The 23,691-nt window shown below is 42.8% G+C and overlaps 1 protein-coding gene across 1 annotated transcript in view; it reads left to right on the top strand.

The window, feature by feature from the left end:
* LOC124776010 (uncharacterized transporter slc-17.2-like) overlaps positions 1–23,691 on the top strand; it is a 416,532-nt gene that overhangs the window by 6,964 nt on the left and 385,877 nt on the right. The gene's annotated exons all lie outside the window — the stretch shown is intronic.

Raw genomic sequence — 23,691 nt, 5'->3', positions numbered from 1 at the left:
TCTCTACCGATGTCTGCAGCTCCAGTGGCGGTGACAATGTGCGTCATGCAGTTGCAGTCCGCCACAACTGGTAAGCTGTATCCGCGGCATGGGGTTTTCAGTCTTCAGAGAAACTTAGGCACAATCGGAACATGGATTACATTCAACTGGTAATCATTATTACACATTAGCAGACATTCGTGCGGCTCCTCAAAGATCTATTGGGATATCTCGCTGACAGAGACTTCGCATAACATCGCTGACAGAACAGCGTAGTCACTCACGCAGCTAGCTTCAGAGAGGAATTTCAATGGCTGTCATCCAAATCCAGTAGGCTTTCATCTATTTACTCATATGCTCCTCGTGCGGTCTTGCCACCCTTTTCGTACACGATGTGATCGAAAGTATCCGGACACCTGGTTGAAAATAACTTGCAAGTTCGTGACGGCTTCCATCGGTAATGCTGGAATTCAGCGTAGTGTTGGCCCACCCTTAGTCTTGATGACAGCTTCCACTCTCGCATACGTTCAATCAGATGCTGAAAGGTTTCTTGGGGAATGGCAGCCGATTCTTCATGGAGTGCTGCACTGAGGAGAACTATCGATGTTGGTCGGTGAGGCCTGGCACGAAGTCGGCGTTCCAAAACATTCCGAAGGTGTTCTGTAGGATTCACGCCAGTCCATTACAGGGATGTTATTGTCATGTAACCACGCCGCCACAGCCCGTGCATTATGAACAGACGCTCTATCGTGTTGAAAGATGCAATCGCCATCCCCTAATTGCTCTTCAACAGTGGGAAGCAAGAAGGTGCTTAAAACATCAGTGTAGGCGTGTGCTGTGATAGTGCCACCCAAAACAAGGGGTTCAAGCCCCCTGCATGAAAAACACGACCACACCATAACACCACTGCCTCCGAATTTTACTGATGGCACTACACACGCTGGCAGATGACGTTCACCGGGTATGCACCATACCCACAACCTCCCATCGGATCGCCGCATTGCGTACCGTGATTCGTCACTCCACACAACGTTTTCCACTGTACAATCGTCCAATGTTTACGCTTCTTAAACCAACCGAGGCGTCGTTTGGCATTTACCGGCGTGAAGTGGCTTATGAGTAGCCGCTCGACCATGAAATCCAAGTTTTCTCACCTCCCGCCTAACTGTAATAGTACTTGCAGTGGATCCTAATGCAGTTTGAAATTCCTCTGTGATGGTCTGGACAGATGTCTGCCTATTACACATTACGACCCTCTTCAACTGTCGGCGGTCTCTGTCAGTCAACAGACGAGGTCGACTTGTACGCTTTTGTGCTGTACGTGTTCCTTCACGTTTCATTTCACTAACACATCGGAAACACTGGATCTAGGGATGTTCAGCAGTGTGGAAATCTCGCATACAGACGTATGACACAAGTGACACCCATTCACCTGACCACGTTCGAAGTCCGTAAGTTCCGCGGAGTGCCCCATTCTGCTCTCTCACGATGTCTAATGACTACTGAGGTCGCTGATATGGAGTACCTGGCAGTAGGTGGCAGCAAAATGCACCTAATATCAAAAACGTATGTGTTTGGGGGTGTCCGGATACTTTTGATCACGTAGTGTATGTCACATAACTTGATTAATACTTGGTTTTCGTAAAAGTAGGTCTTTATCCAATTTCATTTTGTAATGTCGAATTATTGTAACCCGCAGCGCTCATGTGAATTTAAGTAATAAATACAAAGTTCAAACTGCACCTTAAATTTAATTTCAGTGCTTGGAATTTTTACCCCACGTCACATTAGGTACTGTATATGCAGAAACCGTTACCATAACCCAATTACTTGGGTCTAGCTTGATCTCATTTCGACAACTAATTATTAGCGTTTGCACTGCGTAACACATTTGATGGGGGCCTTGTGACCCACACAGTTCCAGGCAGAGCGGACACGTTTCATCTGACATTCGTTCATACCTTGTAAGCAACAGTGTACTTCTGACCATAGGCGTCAGCAAAAATTGAAAACTGGAAATGGGAAAAGCTGAAAGTGTCGAAAGTGAATATTTACAGCACTCTCCCTGTAAACCGCTGAATGTGCCGTGACTAATAACTTGATACCAGTTGTAATTACCAGAGAAGCCTCCTTGTACTTCAGAATACCTTCTCCAGATGCAAAAGTTCGTGACACAGGGAACGCTGATTGTGCCGAACGTGTCTGATCACGGTGGTAAACATGTTGTACCCCTGTCCGCAGCTCGTGGTCGTGCGGTAGCGTTCTCGCTTCCCACGCCCGGGTTCCCGGGTTCGATTCCCGGCGGGGTCAGGGATTTTCCCTGCCTAGTGATGACTGGGTGTTGTGTGCTGTCCTTAGGTTAGTTAGGTTTAAGTAGTTCTAAGTTCTAGGGGACTGATGACCATAGATGTTAAGTCCCATAGTACTCAGAGCCATTTGTTGTACCCCTCCTTCTCTCTCGCTTTCCTACAAACACCAAGCAAAAACACATTTTACCTCATTTCAGTTGTTTTCGACGTGAATCTTTTGTGTCCAGTGTTTTATGATCGGAAAAAAAACGCAAGATATGAAATATAAAGAATACTGAATCAAGAATTCAAGGAAAACTATATGAAACAAGCAAAAAAATGCTGTGCCTAATAAAGAACAACCACGGCGTGATGTTAGTTGAAATCATTTGTACTGTACGGCGCTGCACTGAAAATGAGATGGAGGGAAAGACGCAAGAGGAGCAGGTAGGTTTTTCATTTGAACGATCTTATACGGATCATATTTTTAGCCTTAAACAAGTAGGTGAGAAGGTGTATTCTGAGGGTCAGGAAGTACACCTAATATTTGTGGCCGGCCGGAGTGGCCGAGCGGTTCTAGGCGCTACAGTCTGGAACCGCGTGACCACTACGGTCGCAGGTTCGAATCCTGCCTCGGGCATGGATGTGTGTGATGTCCTTAGGTTAGTTAGGTTTAATTAGTTCTAAGTTCTAGGGGACTAATGACCACAGCAGTTAAGTCACATAGTGCTCAGAGCCATTTGAACAATTAATATTTGTGGATTCAGAATAAAGCGTGTGGTTCTGTACCCGTCAACGAAGAACAGGAAGCAATCGAGTACACAGGTGCAGAAGCACAACAGATATTCCTGATTCAAATAATATACCACCAGTTGTACGCAGCAGTCAAAGTTGGGAGAGAGCTATGTGAAACCCTCGAACATTGAGAGGATTGAAGGCTGCAGTATGTCGCCGACACTGTTTAAAATATATATGCAGCATATATTGGAAAGCTGGAATCCGTTATGCGAAGGTATGGGCTTTCCTTTGCAGCATGGTACTGTCAACTCATTATTATTTGCCGATGATCAGATACTGATACCAGAAACGAGAGAGGATGTCTAATTATGATGAAGAAATTAATGGAAGCATATGAACGAGGCGGACTTGGAATAAATATGAGCGAAACAGAATATCTAGTAGAGGGAGGACATGGAAGGGATGTTGCACTGCTCAAGGAACTATTAAAGCAATACTTAGGATAGATTATCCACTCCTCGGGACGCTGTGAAGCAGATGATAAATGTAACATCCAGGAAATATCAAAAGAAACAAAGAAGAGGAATCTGCAAATAGTAGTGGAAAGTATACTAACATTACGCAGAAGGATGGAACCTGCAGGAGCGGCAGAGAAGCAGGTTACAGGCAGTAGAAATGGATGGAATGGGGGGAGCCAGGATATCCATAACGGAGCGGAGAAGAAATGAGGAAGTTATGGAGATAATGGATATGGAACAAATTGTCTTGCAAAGAATTGAGAATAGAGCTCTTCAGTGGTATGGCCATCTACGGCAAATGGAGTAATGACGACGGCCAAAAGCAGTCTTGGAATGGTCGCCGCCACGAAAGAGTAAGCATATGTGGCCGAGATTATCATGGAGCGAGGGAGTGGTTGGAATGATGAGGAAGAGAGATCTGAAAGAGGAAGACAGTCGCGACCGTGAAAGCTGACGAGTGGGAATACAGGGCGACTGCTGAAGAGTGTAGTAGCCCTTAAAAGTAAGTATTGTGCGACATACGGAAATAAAACAAAATTTAGTATAGTTTTAGAATTCAAACTGCATGTTTGTAAGTACTAGTAAATATTATTCACCTTTCACTGACCAAAAAATTAAGTGCTAACACAGAGTGAACCTGTTAGCCATGTCCAAATTTCTTAAAGTGAAAGACAGGGAATTGTATTTCTCGTTGTGTAAGTGTTGTGAAAAATTATTACATGTTTGTGACACTTTTTGTGTCAGAGGTTACAAACGATGAGAAACTATCATAATTTGCATTCCTTCGAATAAAATGACTCGTAATGAAAAACTGTACGCTTCGTGCCATAGAACTGATGAAAATCTTCTTTAAGGCATACTAAACAGCCTTAGTAAAAAATACTTTGATGTAAAACAACCATAAGCTGCTAAAAGTTTCATTACTCTGCAACTAATTTCAGCATTATTGTCTTCGCCTGGTAGAGTATAAAATGATTTAGGACGTATGCCACATCTCTGCAATACAAAATTTGTTAGATATCTATTTAGTACTGTCAATGTAGGCGGTCTTTGATTGTGGAGTGTTCTGGGCCTGATGATGTGGTGCCGTTCTCTAGGGCCGCCTTTCTGTCTTGTGTGTTCTGGGTTTCATGACGTCGTACCGTACTCCAGAGCCACCTTTGTGTATATATATTATTTAGGGGTTGATGATGTTACCCATACACCATTATCATCTTTTAGTATGGAATGTTCTAGAAATTGACGATGTCATGGCATACCCCATGACGACTTTGAGTATTGATTATTCAGGGCTTGGAAAAAATTGGAGAGTTGAGAGAGAACAATAGAAGAGGAACAGAGCATATAAAGAAGGCTGTAGATAAAGCAGCAAAAGAAGCTCTGGAGAATATGAAAAGAAGAAGAAACAAATTAGGTGTGATGTAGATATATCAGACATGATTTAAGGAAGAAGAGCTTATTGGTTGTTTCTGAATGTAAATGTCGACCAAAGTAGAGATAGACACAGGAACCTAAATACAGAAGTAAAAAGATAAGTGTTAAACAGGAAAAATGGGGGATAGGAAGAAAGATGCGAAAATGTAGAGAGGATCATTGTTGAGGCATGGTGTCCTGAGGCATTGGGAGCAATCAAGTTAATGCGAGTGTCAATTAATGACCAGTTATATCATAATAATAGTAGTCATGGTCAATGGAAAAAGTATTTTAAGGATTTGTTCCAGGAAAACCGGCCTGAATTTTCATACAGGTGTAAGGTGAGGATGCAATAGGAGTTATGGCGTTATGATGTAAAAGTTCATCAACATGCTGTGAGGAGCAGTAAGATGAAGAAGGCACCAGAATATGTATCAGTAACCTGAGCTGGTGAAGTTTGGATCACCAAAATTGTTGGCGAAGCTAAGGAAGGTGTTTGAAAGAGTTCTAAGTGGAGAGATTCCATCGGAATGGACAACATATTACATAACTCCAGTGCATAAGAAGGGGTCGCATAATGACCCAAATAATTACAGAGTACTAGTTGTTATCCCATTCATTAGACGTCTGTACTCGAAGGCACTTACAGATGTAGTGAATAAAGAAATAAGCCACAAACATCAAGACTCAGAGCACAAACATCTGTAATGGATACCAGCTTCACTGTGAAGCTAATATGTGAAAAACGCTTTAACGTAGGACTGGAGATGTATGTTGCATTGACTGACATATAATAATGTACCCACTAACAAAATGTGGGAAAAGTTGAAAGAGATACAGCTGGATCAAAGATGAACTCTGTTCTATTGAAAAAAAGATAAATACAACAGGGATGTAGAGAACGTATAAGACTATGGTCCAGAGTGAATTTTGTATAGAGGGAAAGCCTGGGTAATCAAAAACAAATAGGTCAATAAAAATAAAATAAACTGCTTGCCACTGAGATGGATGACGAAACTCAAAATCCAACAGAAACAGATGATGTAATTTCTTCACCTGTATGGGATGAATGAAGACAGGATACCGAAAAATACACTATGATACTGCTATTTCAGTGGCGAGATTATGTGGAGCAGGAGGCAATGGAAGCAAAGAATATACATATTAAGGAAAACCAAGTTCAAATGGTTCAAATGGCTCTAAGCACTATGGGACTTAACATCTTAGGTCATCAATCCCCTAAACTTAGAACTACTTAAACCTAACTAACCTAAGGACATCACACACATCCATGCCCAAGGCAGGATTCGAACCTGCGACCGTAGCAGCAGCGCGGTTCCGGACTGAAGCCCCTAGAACTGCTCACCCACAGCGAGTGGCTGGAAAGCCAAGTCAGAAGAAGATGGCGACTGGAGGTGGAGAAGTGGTGCCAGGTGCCAGGTGTAGATAATACAAAAGAAAAAGTTTGGCAGTCAGGAAATATGTTCGGTACTGGGAGAAATGAAACTTCGAGGTTGGGTCTTGAGTCATGCCTGGATACTTAAGACCCCATACAAAGGTAGATGAGTCTGCTGACCAGTCCGCCAGATGGATCTGTCCTGGCCCACTCGCTTGTGCGTGGGCGATGGGCTCACAGTCGCTTCCCTGGTCTGGATCTATCAGTTTGACTGGCAGACTTCTATCTGCTCAGCCCCTATATGCCAAGCCACATTGTGACAATGCAGGCAGGTAGGGTCCACGAAGCACCCACAGGTGTCCACATACAGTCGGACAGGTCGGGGAGTGGGTTGGTGGGCCAGTTGGACTGTGAACAGATGCCTTCACAGCAAGGCAATTCCAACTCCTGTGCCTCTAGTAGGCAACAGAGCACCCAGGCACATTGGTGGGCAGCGGAGGTCAACAGGCTGATGTACAGGCAGGCAGGCTGAAGGGGTGGAGCCCATGCAACTGTTCTGCACCAACTGAGTGCATACGAGTGAGGTTGGCCATATGGCTTCCGCATGTGCTGATTGAGTGTAGTAGGGCCTCCCGACGGTTGCCTATAATAGCTGTGTCTGCCTGCAAGTGAACTGAGGGGTGTCTGGCAATACCTGCACTTTATGAGACTCCTGTAGACACAGAAGAAGACCTGGTGGCACAAGTTATGATCTCTGCAGGATAGATTGCAGAGACACCATAAGTGATACAGTGTGTGTACCACATCGTTCGTATATAAAATGTGTGCACCGAACTTCGTAGGCGCCACATCCAACCTTGTTTGTGTTGGATCAGAATTCTAACTCTCCTTTGAAAAGGACAGAAACGGTTTAAGTTCAACTGTAAACAAGAGAGCTTGTAAAAACTGATAACGTTTCCTTTTCATTTCTTTGCTTGTTAATGAGTGGAATTATAAAAGAAATGGTATACTGGGGCACGCCTAATACATTATTTTTTTTAATGGATGCGATACAAATATGTTTTCAAACGGATGTATCACGGAAATGGCATGTTCAAACATATGGGCTCCAATTCAAAACATTATCTACCCAGTCGCTCCGTAAGTCCTAGAAGTTTGTAAGGGGAATTTTAGAGCACCTATATAATATCATTCTACAATGCAGTCGAGTCAGTAAAGAACGCACCTGAGATCACTAATAAAGCAGAACAATTATTTCATAGGGTAAGAGCGGCAACAATGCGTCTCGACACTTGTTCAGTAGGTAGATGTGTTTCACAATAGCGAAAATCAGCAAGTGCTCATAGATCTTCAGACATTCACATTAGAGCCTATGTTTACCGGAGATTTTTTCCTTGTTTTGGTCTATACCACTACCTCCCAAAATATAGAAAGCAAAGACCTTTCAGAAGAAGAGATGTGTCTCAAAGTAGCAAAGACGAAATAGCGCTCATACCTCTCAAGCTACTGTGTATACTCTATAGAGTCAATTTTGACTTGACGTTTTTTTCTTGTTTTGGTCCATACTACCATTTCTAACATGCAGAATGTTAGTCCCTCGTCGGTTACTCTATCTTTTCCTCATGGTCACCTCCCTCTTCGCAGAACCCTACCAGAGATCCAATGGGATACTATCCGAAATCTTTTGCCAATGGAGATATCATCATGACACTTTTTCCATTACAGGCCTCATGTCCTCTGGATACAAATTATGAGTATTTAATGAAGTAGTTTCCTTAACCTTATGCATCCTCATGCCGTTCATCACTGCTGATTTCCCCGTCTTTTAGGGGCAGATTCCCGCACCAAGGGCAAGAGAGTGCAATGATCCTTAGTACACTCCTCTATCCCAAATGAAAAAGGCTTTTGGCAGAACGAAGGTGATTTCTTATACTGGAAGTGTTCTGCCGCCATTGCTGATGATTTTTATCCAAAATTTAAGCAGTGGCTGGGTCTGAACTCGGGTCGAATTACGGAATGTCAGAGGTTGGAACTCAGTAGGAGAGTTAAAGAATTTGGGAAATGAAAGGCTCAATTTACTCGTAGATATCGTGGGGGTCAATGAAGTGAAATGGAAAGGCGATATGGACTTCTCGTAACACGAGTATAGAGTTAACTGTAGTTCAAAATGGTATAACGGGCGTAGAATTCGTTGTAAATAGGAAAGTAGGTCAGAGAGTGAGCTACTGTGAACAGTTCAGTGATAGGGTTGTTTCCGTCAGATTCAACAGCGAACCAATGCCGACAAAGGTAGTTCTAGGTACAGATAGCGATGTCGCAAACAGAAGATGAGATGTCTAAATACAGAAAGTGTTTGAAGATGTTGAGGAAGTAATTCTGTATGTAACAGGACATGAAAATTTAATAATAATGGTAAATTTGAAATTGATTGTAGGGGAAGGAATAGCCGAAAGAGTTACGGGAGAAAATGGTCTTGAGACTAGGAATGAAAGAGGAGAAAGACTAACTGAGTTCTACAATAAATTTCAAATTGTAATTGCGAATACTTTACTCAATGGTCACAGGATGTGGAGGAAATACACTTGGAAAAGACAGGGACACATGGACAAATTCCAACAGGATTAGATCATGATCAGAGAGAGATTTCGAAAGCAGGTATTTTGGATTGTAAGGCGCACCCAGCAGCATTTATATTCTCAGTTCACACTTCAGTAATGATGAAGAGTAGACTGAAGAGAATCATCTGGAACAATCAGTGTGGAATGAAGTGGAACAATGAAGTACTGAGAAATGATGAGACACGTTTGAAGTTCGCTGGGGATATGGATACGGTGAAGAGGAATACCAGAGTTGGCAGTTCTGTTGTAGAGGAGTGAACATCTACAAAAACAGCAATCACAGATGCTGGACTAACGAAAGTAGAAGAAAGGTAACTGTGCAGAAACGCTGGATAACGGAAGAAAGACTTCGAGGGATCGACAAAAGAAGGAAGCACAAAAATGCTCAGGGACAGACAGGAATACAGCAAAATACATCTCTTAGGAATGAAATAAGCAAGAAGTGCAGGTAAGCCAAGGCTAAATGGCAGCAGAAAATATGTGACGAAATTGTAAAAGAAGTAATCGTCGAAAGGACTGACTCAGTACATAGAAAACTCAGACCAACCTTCAGCGAAACTAAAATCAAGGATGGTAACTATAAGAGTGGGAATTGCACTTTTCAACCTAGAGGAGAGAGCGGGTAGGTGAAAAGAATGCATTGAAGGCCTCTATGCGGGAAGGGACTAGTCTGGCGACATGATAGAAGAAGACATGGGAGTCGATGTAAAGATGAAGGGGATCCATTATTACATTCAGAATGCAAAACCACTTGAGATCATATAAGGCAGAAGGAATGGATAACATTTCTAAAATCATTGGCAACCAAACTACTAATCATGTTGGTGTGTAGAGTATATAAGACTGGCGACGCACCATCAGAATTCCTAAAAACCACCATCCAAAGAGTTTCGAAGTTCACTGTGATCGACAACTGTGAGAACTATCGCACAATCAGCTTAACAGCTCATGCATATAAGTTCCTGACAAGAATAATATACAGAACAACGGAAAAGAAAACTAATGACCTATTAGCCGACGATCCGTTTAGCGTAAGGAGACTTAATGGCACCAGGGAGGCTGTTCTGATACCGTGTTTAATAATGGAAGGAAGACTGAAGAAAAATCAAGACACGCTTACAGGATTTGTCGACGTGGAAAAACATTTGACAGAATAAATAGGGAAAGATGTTCGAAATTCTTAGAAGAATAGGAGAGAGCTGTAGGGAAAGATGGTTAATATATAGTATGTACAAGAACCAAGCAGGGACAATAACACCAAGAACGAAGTGCTCGGATTAAAAAGGATGTAAAAGAGGGATGCAGCTTTCGTCCTACTGTTCAGCCGAAGAAGCAATGAAGCAAATAAAAGAAAAGTTCAAGAGTGGGATTAAAATTGAGAGTGAAAGGATGTCAATGGTAAGATTCGCTGATGACATTGGCGCCGCTCTCTTCTCTCCACCTGAAAGATAACTGCCTTACTTCGTTCTCGACACTGGACAGGCAAATGCGTAAAAAACAATGATGCAAGTTCTCGTAGTGACGAAGCTGCTACGTAAGCTGTCAGTGGCTGCAGTGAGCGAAGCTTTCATTCAACGACGCGATGGACAGGCCACAACCGTCGGCGATTATAATGAAGTGCAAAGCTCCTGCTGTCCTACAGGAGGCTGTAAAAAACTGAAAATAACGGCAATGATGGTGACGTAAATGGAGCGAAAGGCAGTGTTCACTTAAAGAAAATGCGTATCTACGGAGGTTGCTAGCCAGAGTGGAAACATCTGTGGAGCAACGCGTATCTGTGGAAGTTGTTGGCTATAGCGGAAACATCTGTGGAGCAAGTATGAAAGCACATATTTTTAGACACTTGACTACGCACTAATGAACATTAAGGTAGTGAATCAGAAGATTCAGGGTCAAAGAATATCAGTGATAAGGTTCGCTGATGACATTGCTGTTGTTGTTGTGGTCTTCAGTCCTGAGACTGCTTTGATGCAGCTCTCCATGCTACTCTATCCTGTGTAAGCTTCTTCATCTCCCAGTACCTACTGCAACCTACATCCTTTTGAATCTGCTTGTGTATTCATCTCTTGGTCTCCTTCTACGATTTTTACCTTCCACGCTGCCCTCCAATACTAAATTGGTGATACCTTGATGCCTCAGAACATGTCCTAGCAAACCGATCCCTTCTTCTAGTCAAGTTATGCCACAAACTTCTCTTCTCTCCAATCCTATTCAATACCTCCTTATTAGTTATGTGATCTACCCATCTTCAGCATTCTTCTGTAGCACCACATTTCGAAAGCTTCTATTCTCTTCTTGTCCAAACTATTTATCGTCCATGTTTCTCTTCCATACATGGCCACACTCCATACAAATACTTTCAGAAATGACTTCCTGACACTTAAATCTATATTCGATGTTAACAAATTTCTTTTCTTCAGAAACGCGTCGCTTGCCATTGCCAGTCTACATTTTGTATCCTCTCTACTTCGACCATCATCAGTTATTTTGCTCCCCAAATAGCAAATCTCCTTTACTACTTGAAGTGTCTCATTTCCTAATCTAATTCCCTCAGCATCACCCGACTTAATTCGACTACATTCCATTATCCTCGTTTTGCTTTTGTTGATGTTCACCTTATATCCTCCTTTCAAGACACTATCCATTCCGTTCAACTGCTCTTCCAAGTCCTTTGCTGTCTCTGACAGAATTACAATGTCATCGGCAAACCTCAAAGTTTTTATTACTTCTTCATGGATTTTAATATCTACTCCGAATTTTGTTTCCTTCACTGCTTGGTCAATATAAAGATTGAATAACATCGGGGATAGGCTACAACCCTGTCTCACTCTTTCCCAACCACTGCTTCCCTTTCATGTCCTTCGACTCTTATAACTGCCATCTGGTTTCTGTACAAATTGTAAATAGCCTTTCGCTCCCTGTATTTTACCCCTACCACCTCCAGAATTTGAAAAAGAGTATTCCAGTCAACATTGTCAAACGCTTTCTCTAAGTCTACATGTGCCAGAAACGTAGGTTTGCCTTTCCTCAATCTACACTCCTGGAAATTGAAATAAGAACACCGTGAATTCATTGTCCCAGGAAGGGGAAACTTTATTGACACATTCCTGGGGTCAGATACATCACATGATCACACTGACAGAACCACATGCACACAGACACAGGCAACAGAGCATGCACAATGTCGGCACTAGTACAGTGTATATCCACCTTTCGCAGCAATGCAGGCTGCTATTCTCCCATGGAGACGATCGTAGAGATGCTGGATGTAGTCCTGTGGAACGGCTTGCCATGCCATTTTTACCTGGCGTCTCAGTTGGACCAGCGTTCGTGCTGGACGTGCAGACCGCGTGAGACGACGCTTCATCCAGTCCCAAACATGCTAAATGGGGGACAGATCCGGAGATCTTGCTGGCCAGGGTAGTTGACTTACACCTTCTAGAGCACGTTGGGTGGCACGGAATACATGCGGACGTGCATTGTCCTGTTGGAACAGCAAGTTCCCTTGCCGGTCTAGGAATGGTAGAACGATGGGTTCGATGACGGTTTGGATGTACCGTGCACTATTCAGTGTCCCCTCGATGATCACCACTGGTGTACGGCCAGTGTAGGAGATCGCTCCCCACACCATGATGCCGGGTGTTGGCCCTGTGTGCCTCGGTCGTATGCAGTCCTGATTGTGGCGCTCACCTGCACGGCGCCAAACACGCATACGGCCATCATTGCCACCAAGGCAGAAGCGACTCTCATCGCTGAAGACGACACGTCTCCATTCGTCCCTCCATTCACGCCTGTCACGACACCACTGCATGATGGCGGGCTGCACGATGTTGGGGCGTGAGCGGAAGACGGCCTAACGGTGTGCGGGACCGTAGCCCAGCTTCATGGAGACGGTTGCGAATGGTCCTCACCGATACCCCAGGAGCAACAGTGTCCCTAATTTGCTGGGAAGTGGCGGTGCGGTCCCCTACGGCACTGCGTAGGATCCTAAGGTCTTGGCGTGCATCCGTGCGTCGCTGCGGTCCGGTCCCAGGTCGACGGGCACGTGCACCTTCCGCCGACCACTGGCGACAACATCGATGTACTGTGGAGACCTCACGGCCCACATGTTGAGCAATTCGGCGGTACGTCCACCCGGCCTCCCGCATGCCCACTATACGCCCTCGCTCAAAGTCCGTCAACTGCACATACGGTTCACGTGCACGCTGTCGCGGCATGCTACCAGTGTTAAAGACTGCGATGGGGCTCCGTATGCCACGGCAAACTGGCTGACACTGACGGCGGCGGTGCACAAATGCTGCGCAGCTAGCGCCATTCGACGGCCAACACCGCGGTTCCTGGTGTGTCCGCTGTGCCGTGCGTGTGATCATTGCTTGTACAGCCCTCTCGCAGTGTCCGGAGCAAGTATGGTGGGTCTGACACACCGGTGTCAATGTGTTCCTTTTTCCGTTTCCAGGAGTGTAGCTTCTAAGATAAGTCGTAGGATCAGTATTGCCTCACGTGTTCCAACATTTCTACGGAATCCAAACTGATCTTCCCCGAGGTCGGCTTCTACTAGTTTTTCCATTCGTCTGTAAAGAATTCGCGTTACTATTTTGCAGCTGTGGCTAATTTCCACATCTGTGAACACCTGCTTTCTATGGGATTGGAATTATTATATTCTTCTTGAAGTCTGAGGGTATTTCGCCTGTCTCATACATCTTGTTCACCAGATGGTAAAATTTCGTCAGGACTGGCTCTCCCAAGGCCGTCAGTAGTTCTAATGGAATGTTGTCTACTCCTGGGGCCTTGTTTTGACTCAGATTTTTCAGTACTCTGTCAAACTCTTCACGCAGTATCATATCTCCCATTTCATCTTCATCTACATCCTCTTCCATTTCCATAATATTGTCCTCAAGTACATCGCCCTTGTATAGACCCTCTATATACTCCTTCCGCCTTTCTGCTTTCCCTTCTTTGCTTAGAACTGGGTTTCCATCTGAGCTCTTGATATTCATACAAGTGGTTCTCTTTTCTCCAAAGGTATCTTTAATTTTCCTGTAGGCAGTATCTATCTTACCCCTAGTGAGATAAACCTCTATACCCTTACATTTGTCATCTAGCCATCCCTGCCTAGCCATTTTGCACTTCCTGTCGATCTCATTTTTGAGGCGTTAGTATTCCTATATGCCTGCTTCATTTACTGAATTTTTGTATTTTTTCCTTTCATCAATTAAATTCGGCATCTCTTCTGCTAACCAAGGACTTGTATTAGCCCTCGTCTTTTTACCTACTTGATCCTCTGCTGCCTTCACTGTTTCATCTCTCGAATCTACTCATTCTTCTTCTACTGTATTTCTTTCCCCCATTCCTGTCAATCGTTCCATAGTGCTCTCCCTGAAACCCTCTGCAACCTCTGGTTCTGTCAGTTTATTCAGGTCCCAGCCCCTTAAATTGCAGTTTCTTTAGTTTTATTCTACAGTTCATAACCAATAGATTGTGGTCAGAGTCCACATCTGCCCCTGGAAATATCTTACAATTTAAAACCTGGTTCCTAAATCTCTGTCTTACCATTATACAATCTATCTGAAACCTGTCAGTATCTCCAGGGTTGTTCCATGTATACAGCCTTCTTTCATGATACTTGAACCAAGTGTTAGCTGTGATTAAGTTGTGCTCTGTGCAAAATTTTACCAAGCGGCTTCCTCTTTCATTTCTTAGCCCCAATCCATATTCACCTACTACGTTTCCTTCTCTCCCTTTTCCGACTACCGAATTCCAGTCGCCCATCACTATTAAATTTTCGTATCCCTTCACTATCTGAATAATTTCTTTGATTTCATCATACATTTCTTCAATTTCTTCGTCATCTGCAGAGCTAGTTGGCATATAAACTTGTACTACTGTAGTAGGCGTGGGCTTCGTGTCTATCTTGGCCACAATAATGCGTTCACTATGCTGTTTGTAGTAGCTTACCCGCACTCCTATTTTCCTATTCATTGTTAAAGTTACTCCTGCATTACCCCCATTTTATTTTGTATTTATGATCCTGTATTCACCTGACCAAAAGTCTTGTTCCTCATGCCACCGAACTTCAACAATTCCCACTATATCTAACTTTAACCTATCCATTTCCCTTTTTAAATTTTCTAACCTACCTGTCCGATTAAGGGATCTGACGTTCTACGCTCCGATCCGCAGAACGCCAGTTTTCTTTCTCCTGATAACGACGTCCTCTTGAGTAGTCCCCGCCCGGAGATCCGAATGGGGGACTATTTTACCTCCGGAATATTTTACCCAAGAGGACGTCACCATCATTTAACCATACAGTAATGCTGCATGCCCTCAGGAAAAATTACGGCTGTAGTTTCCCCTTGCTTTCAGCCGTTCGCAGTACCAGCACAGCAAGGCCGTTTTGGTTAGTGCTACAAGGCCAGATCAGGCAATCATCCAGACTGTTGCCCCTGCAACTACTGTAAAGGCTGCTGCCCCTCTTCAGGAACCACGCGTTTGTCTGGCCTCTCAACAGATACCCCTCCGTTGTGGTTGTACCTACGGTACGGCTATCTGTATCGCTGAGGCACGCAAGCCTCCCCACCAACGGCAAGGTCCATGGTTCATGGGGGGGATATCCTCAGTGAAAGTGAAGAAGAATTACAGGATCTCCTGGGTAGAATGAACAGTCTAATGAGTACAGATTCATTATTCCACAACCTCTCGATCTCCAAGTATGGGGTATTCTGCTATACCGCCAGGTCCGACAAGCAACCCCTGAAACCTTAAGAATCATTGTTACAGCCTATTAATCATGAGTCTCATATTGGAATTGAAATCACATTTTTTTTAAGGAAAAGGTGCAGATACTACACAGATCGCAATTCTCATACAAGACGACGATCCTTTCTTTGTTATTTATTTCGAAAAATAAATTTTCTTTAAGATGATTCCTTAGATACGCAAAATAATAAATACAGTACTCTTGTTTGTCCCTCATTCTTTTATCGTGCTAAAACTACGTACTTTGAGAGTTTAGTGAAGTATTTCTACTGATTCCAAACATCTATGCTTGGGCTAAAATATTCAGGTAAAGTCGTCTTCATTTAGATAAATATTTACATCGTTCTGCATAACACTAATGTAATTTTCACTCTGTCAAAAAATTTAGAAATTTCACTATAACCGAACAGAAAGATCATAAAGATAGTGAAACAAGGACAATATATATCTGTTGATCTGAGTACACCAATGAACTTATGCATACATGAGAAATCTAGATACCTTACAACACAAAGGTCACCATTTAGTGATCAGCTTGTATTACATACAAAGATATATACTGTCAACAACCAACAAAACGTAGATTATAGAGATCTATTTTTAAAAGAACATTATATTTACATTGCATCTCTGTTGTTAGCAGCATGAAGACATCCATTGGGAAGAAATGATACACTGAAAAACAGCTACCAAAGACAGACTATTATGTATAATTATTTTACATAGATACAAAAGACAAGAATACACCCATCTAAAATCTAAATAACTTAGTTCATAGAAACATTTCAATTAAAATGTATTGATAATAACTGTCTATAGAAAATTTTATGTAAAGAACTTCTATGTCATATTTAATTTACTAATATAAGACAGCAGAAATAACTGACCACTACTGATACAAGTACATCACAGTACTTACATAAATATGGGAAATCTAGATACTTTACACTGCAAATATCGTCTCCTAGTAATCAGTTCGTACTATACATGATCATAGTATATTGTCATATCAATAAAACTTAGAATATGAAGTTACATCAGGAGTAAATTATATTATTCTTCTCACTGAATATAAGAAATTTTATTCATGTATATGTACAAAACAAGATAAATATATAAAAATTTCAATAACTAGATATATATCTGTCTCTGAAGGAATGCAAAATATACATTTGCTATTGCACAACCTAGACCACAGGAATCTACATCCACATCTACATCCATACTCCGCAAGCCACCTGACGGTGTGTGGCGGAGGGTACCCTGAGTACCTCTATCGGTTCTCCCTTCTATTCCAGTCTCGTATTGTTCGTGGAAAGAAGGATTGTCGGTATGCTTCTGTGTGGGCTCTAATCTCTCTGATTTTATCCTCATGGCCTCTTCGCGAGATATACGTAGGAGGAAGCAATATACTGCTTGACTCTTCGGTGAAGGTATGTTCTCGAAACTTTAACAAAAGCCCGTACTCTCCCGCAGAGTCTTCCACTGGAGTTTATCTATCATCTCCGTAACGCTTTCGCGACTACTAAATGATCCTGTAACGAAGCGCGCTGCTCTCCGTTTGATCTTCTCTATCTCTTCTATCAACCCTATCTGGTACGGATCCCACATTGCTGAGCAGTATTCAAGCAGTGGGCGAACAAGTGTACTGTAACCTACTTCCTTTGTTTTCGGATTGCATTTCCTTAGGATTCTTCCAATGAATCTCAGTCTGGCATCTGCTTTATCGACGATCAACTTTATATGATCATTCCATTTTAAATCACTCCTAATGCGTACTCCCAGATAATTTATGGAATTAACTGCTTCCAGTTGCTGACCTGCTATTTTGTAGCTAAATGATAAGGGATCTATCTTTCTATGTATTCGCAGCACATTACACTTTTATACATTGAGATTGAATAGCCATTCCCTGCACCATGCGTCAATTCGCTGCAGATCCTCCTGCATTTCAGTACAATTTTCCATTGCTAGAACCTCTCGATACACCACAGCATCATCTGCAAAAAGCCTCAGTGAACTTCCGATGTCATCCACCAGGTCATTTATGTATATTGTGAATAGCAACGGTCCTATGACACTCCCCTGCGGCACACCTGAAATCACTCTTACTTCGGAAGACTTCTCTCCATTGAGAATGACATGCTGCGTTCTATTATGTAGGAACTCTTCAATCCAATCACACAATTGGTCTGATAGTCTATATGCTCTTACTTTGTTCATTAAACGACTGTGGGGAACTGTATCGAACGCCTTGCGGAAGTCAAGAAACACGGCATCTACCTCGTAACCCGTGTCTATGGCCCTCTGAGTCTCGTGGACGAATAGCGCGAGCTGGGTTTCACACGACCGTCTTTTTCGAAACCCATGCTGATTCCTACAAAGTAGATTTCTAGTCTCCAGAAAAGTCATTATACTCGAACATAATACGTGTTCCAAAATTCTACAACTGATCAACGTTAGAGATATAGGTCTATAGTTCTGCACATCTGTTCGGCGTCCCTTCTTGAAAACGGGGATGACCTGTGCCCTTTTCCAATCCTTCGGAACGCTACGCTCTTCTAGAGACCTACGGTACAGCGCTGCAAGAAGGGGGGCAAGTTCCTTCGCGTACTCTGTGTGAAATCGAACTGGTATCCTATCAGGTCCAGCGGCCTTTCCTCTTTTGAACGATTTTAATTGTTTCTCTATCCCTCTGTCGTCTTTTTCGATATCCACCATTTTGTCATCTGTACGACAATCTAGAGAAGGAACTACAGTGCAGTCTTCCTCTGTGAAACAGCTTTGGAAAAAGACATTTAGTATTTCGGCATTTAGTCTGTCATCCTCTGTTTCAGTACCATTTTGGTCACAGAGTGTCTGGACATTTTGTTTTGATCCAACTACCGCTTTGACATAAGACCAAAATTTCTTAGGAAATAGAACTTTACTTTCGAATTCACTGAACGCCTCTCGCATAGCCCTCCTCACACTACATTTCGCTTCGCGTAATTTTTGTTTGTCTGCAAGGCTTTGGCTATGTTTATGTTTGCTGTGAAGTTCCCTTTGCTTCCGCAGCAGTTTTTTAACTCGGTTGTTGTACCACGGTGGCTCTTTTCCATCTCTTACGATCTTGCTTGGCACATACTCATCTAACGCATATTGTACGATGGTTTTGAACGTTGTCCACTGATCCTCAACACTATCTGTACTTGAGACAAAACTTTTGTGTTGAGTCGTCAGGTACTCTGTAATCTGCTTTTTGTCACTTTTGCTGAACAGAAAAATCTTCCTACCTTTTTTAATATTTCTATTTGCGGCTGAAATTATCGATGCAGTAACCGCTTTATGATCGATGATTCACTGTTCTGCGTTAACTGTTTCAAATAGTTCGGGACTGTTTGTCACCAAAAGGTCTAATATGTTATCGCCACGAGTCGGTTCTCTGTTTAACTGCTCAAGGTAGTTTTCAGATAAAGCACTTAAAAAAATTTCACTGGATTCTTTGTCCCTGCCACCCGTTATGAACGTTTGAGTCTCCCAGTCTATATCCGGCAAATTAAAATCTCCACCCAGAACTATAAGATGGTGGGGAAATCTACTCGAAATATTTTCCAAATTATCCTTCAGGTGCTCAGCCACAACAACTGCTGAGCCAGGGGGCCTATAGAGACATCCAATTACCATGTCTCAGCCTGCTTTAACCGTGACCTTCACCCAAATCATTTCACATTTCGGATCTCCGTCAATTTCCTTCGATACTATTGCACTTCTTATCGCTATAAACACGCCTCCCCCTTCACTGTCCAGCCTGTCTCTGCGATATACATTCCAATCTGAGTTTAGGATTTCATTACTGTTTACGTCTGGTTTCAGCCAACTTTCTGTCCCTAGTACTATATGGGCGTTGTGACTGTTTATTAATGAGAGCAGTTGTGGGACCTTTCTATAGACGCTCCTGCAGTTTACTATTAGCACATTAATATTGTTATTCCCTGTTGCATTTTGCCTACTCCTACCTTGCCGCGTCTCAGGAGGCGTCTTGTCGGGCCTAGGGAGGGAATTCTCTAACCTAAAAAACCCCCATGTGTACTCCGTGCACTCCACACGTACTCCGCTACCCTTGTAGCCGCTTCCGGCGTGTAGTGCACGCCTGACCTATTTAGGGGGACCCTACATTTCTCCACCCGATAGCGGAGGTCGAGAAATTTGCACCTCAGATCTCCGCATAAACGTCTGAGCCTCTGGTTTAAGCCTTCCACTCGGCTCCAAACCAGAGGACCGCGATCGGTTCTGGGAACGATACTACAAATAGTTAGCTCTGATTCCACCCCGCGAACGAGGCTTTCCGCCTTCACCAATTCCGCCAACCGCCTGTACGAACTGAGGATGACCTCTGAACCCAGACGGCAGGAGTCATTGGTGCCGACATGAGCAACAATCTGCTGTCGGGTGCACCCAGTGCTCTCTATCGCCGCCGGCAGGGCCTCCTCCACATCTCGGATGAGACCCCCTGGCAAGCAGACAGAGTGAACACTGGCCTTCTTCCTCGAGCTTTCCGCTATTTCCTTAAGGGGCTCCATCACCCGCCTAACGTTGGAGCTCCCAGTAACTAATAAACCCCTCCCCCCGTGTGCCTGCTCGGACCTTGCTGAAGGAGCAGCCACATGTCCACTCACAGGCAGAGCGGGCGATGCCACACGGCCAGCCTCCACATTGACCCTCCGCCTCGTGCGCCACGAACGCCGCTGAACCCGCCACTCCCCTTGGGGAGAGGGTGGCCCAACCGCGCCCAGTACACGCGAAGATGTCTCGACAGCAGGGACAGTGGGTGAAGCATGTAACACCTGGGGTGTACCATGCGACGCACCAGACTCCCCACTGCCGCTACACTCCGAGGCAGCAGCCTGAAGACGGCTGACCGCGGCCATCATGACGCTCAGCTGCTCAGGAACAGTGGCCAGCTCCTCCTGCGTCCGTACACAGCAGTCACACATCCTATCCATCCTAAGGAATCAATTTACTGTAGAGAGTTGATAAACTTTTAACTAGACTGCTAATTCACTAAAGGCGGCTGATTGTTGACTAAACTGTGTTTGCTAGCCACTTCTTGTAGAAAACAAAATAGCACTACCTGTCTCTGGACTGTATTGAAAACAAACACTAGCACTACTGGCACTATGGCTGACTAAAGGGACTCTCTCCCTGACTGTATTCAAAACAAACACGAAATCTATGGAACTCTACTACTAGCACTCGACAATTAAAGCTTTCTAAAAGCAAAAACACACGGAAGAAGAAGTGACAAGTAAGAAAAATAAAGTTAACACTTAAATTAAGGTAGCTCGCTGCACAGCAGACGTGAAGCAGACGGCAGTTACGACGATTTGCTAGGCCACATGCACCATATAATGTGTACCTCAGGCTCCTCATGACCTAGAACTTGGACAGTGTCTCACTTAGACCTCAGATATTACATCGTGTAGATATCAGATACTGCACTGCTGTAACCTCATGTCTAATAGCTACTAAGGAACTACAGAATTAATGAAACACAACATGTGTAGCTGTAAGTTATGAAACTTTATATACAACATGGAAAGTGTAATATTCATGTATTACTGGACAATAATTAATGATGAGTAATTAAAGTTCATTTCACTAATAAAAAACACACAGATATCACATATATAGACTATAATTAACGCAATATATTTAAGTGACTTGCGAAGAAAAAAATTGTAACTATGCTGTATCAAACAGCAAGATACATGCAAGAAATTTAAGTTGAGTGTAGTAGCTGAAATAGTCATGAGTACTGTTGATTAATGTATAACACTAATAGTCTCCCTTAATTTATTTAATTACCTCATCTTACTCTAGACAATCATAGAGTATTGTTTATTGGTGATCATAATAACAAGAATTACTTCATTATCACACTTGTGCCATGAAAATAAAAGACGATATACAATATCGGAACTTCAATGATGAGGTACTCAGTCGGTTAAATTGTAGGACCTCAGCGAAATTCTCCAAAGAACTTTTATTCTTCAGCTCTCTTCATTCATTCGAAATACTATCGCGTCCTCGAAATTTATGGTAAAGTGGTAATAGATTTAGGGATTTTCTCACTATTGACTGAAAAAATCTGTACCAGTATTATGAACGCGAAAGTAACTCTGTCTTTTACGCTTTCACACCAAACCGCTTAACCGATTTTGATAAAATTCTGTATGGAGACAGATTGAACGTCGAAGAAGAATGCAGCCTGCTTTAGAAATTGTGTAGTACAACATATTTATTGATTTGAAGAATATAGCGCGAAATATGGAAAAATAATTGCACTCTGAAAAAGGTATTTATTCTTCCACTTTTGAACCTTATGATATTTGTGAAAATGCTTTCATTGGTTGATATGTTCTACGTAATATGTTTCAGAGTAATCAATACAGTGCTTATTTAATTCTCAGCGTCTTTAATCCGTACTTCCATACTAATACCAATATAATTAATTGCGAAAGTAACTCGCTCCGTTACGTTTTCGTGACTCTACCGCTGAACCTATTCCGATGGAATCATAATTATTTTCAGCCATATGGCTATGTTTGTGAACCGTGACGGTGTGGGATAATTATTTCAAGTTTCTGCTACCAGTCACTTTATATTTTATGCTTAATCTAACATAATGCAACGCGTTTCGAACATGTTCTGTTCATCTTCAGGTGTTTATACATACATGCATACATAGAGAAATGTTACTTAAAAATAAACCGTCTTAAACTAGATTAATCTAGAACACTTTGTCCATTGTTTTTTGCTTAGCTGCTGGTGTGGCATTTGGGGGAAGGAGGGGGGCACTGTATGGCTAGAAATCGAAAGCAGTGATGTCTTCTGCTGGTTTTCTTCTTTGTGGTTGACTATGTATATCACAGCTTGTATAGGATGCAGATAGATTTGCATCATTTATGTGTTACGAAAATAGTTTGAAAGGCTTTTATATGACTATTTTCGATTTCTAGCCATACAGTGCCCCCCTCCTTCCCCCCCCCCCCCCCCCCCAAATGCCACACCAGCAGCTACAGTAAAAAAAACAATGGACAAAGTGTTCTAGATTAAGCTAGTTTAAGACTGTTTATTTTTAAGTAACATTTCTCTATGTATGCATGTATGTATAAACGCCTGAAGATGAACAGAACATGTTCGAAACGCGTTGCATTATGGTAGATTAAGCATAAAATATAAAGTTACTGGTAGCAGAAACTTGAATTGAATAAATAACTATTCCGATGGTATTTGGTATGGAGGGAGCTTGATCCCTGGGGAAGGCCACAGACTACTTTGGAGAGTTGTATCTAGTTTTGTGGCTCGCAGGCGGCGCCAGCACGATGGTGGGCGACTCTTGGTGTCTATAGATTATTCCGTGATAGTGCGAATCCAATGTTACTCGGCGCGTGGTTTATGATATTGATTTGCTACATCATGTGGCGTAGCTGCAGAGTTTTGGTGGAGATACAACAATAAAACCGGACGGTAATCCCTATAACCTTATTTAAAACTATTACTAGAAGCCTCGCAAACGTAAGTCTCATTTAGCGCATAGTTCTAAGAGAGCTCAAGCTGCGAAAATTACACGAATCCAACAAACCTCACAGTAATTTCATGTTCGCCGGAACTTGTATGCAGAATGTTAGGCGGCCTTATGAGGTACGCATATATTAGATCAATCACAAGCCTCTCGCATCTTATACGGTGAGCGTCACCCATCTCATACAGTTTCCAAGACGCTTGAATACTCACGAAAAAACTCATTTAAAGCCTATAAAACAAACAGAGTCGAACGTTTACATATGGAACGTGGGAGGCTTTCGGCGATGCTACATTTTATTATGATCTATAAACTGACAATCTTAATGATAAGGTATTCGTCATACTGGGGTGGATTGAAAATGTAGGCACCATAACACATTAAAATGCAAAGTAGAAACGGTTGGTACGTGTTGCTC

The sequence above is a fragment of the Schistocerca piceifrons genome, chromosome 2 (assembly GCF_021461385.2).
Source record: "Schistocerca piceifrons isolate TAMUIC-IGC-003096 chromosome 2, iqSchPice1.1, whole genome shotgun sequence".
Lineage (NCBI taxonomy): Eukaryota > Metazoa > Arthropoda > Insecta > Orthoptera > Acrididae > Schistocerca > Schistocerca piceifrons.
The sequence above is the reverse complement of the archived record's forward strand: the minus strand, read 5'-3'. Positions and strand labels throughout refer to the sequence as shown.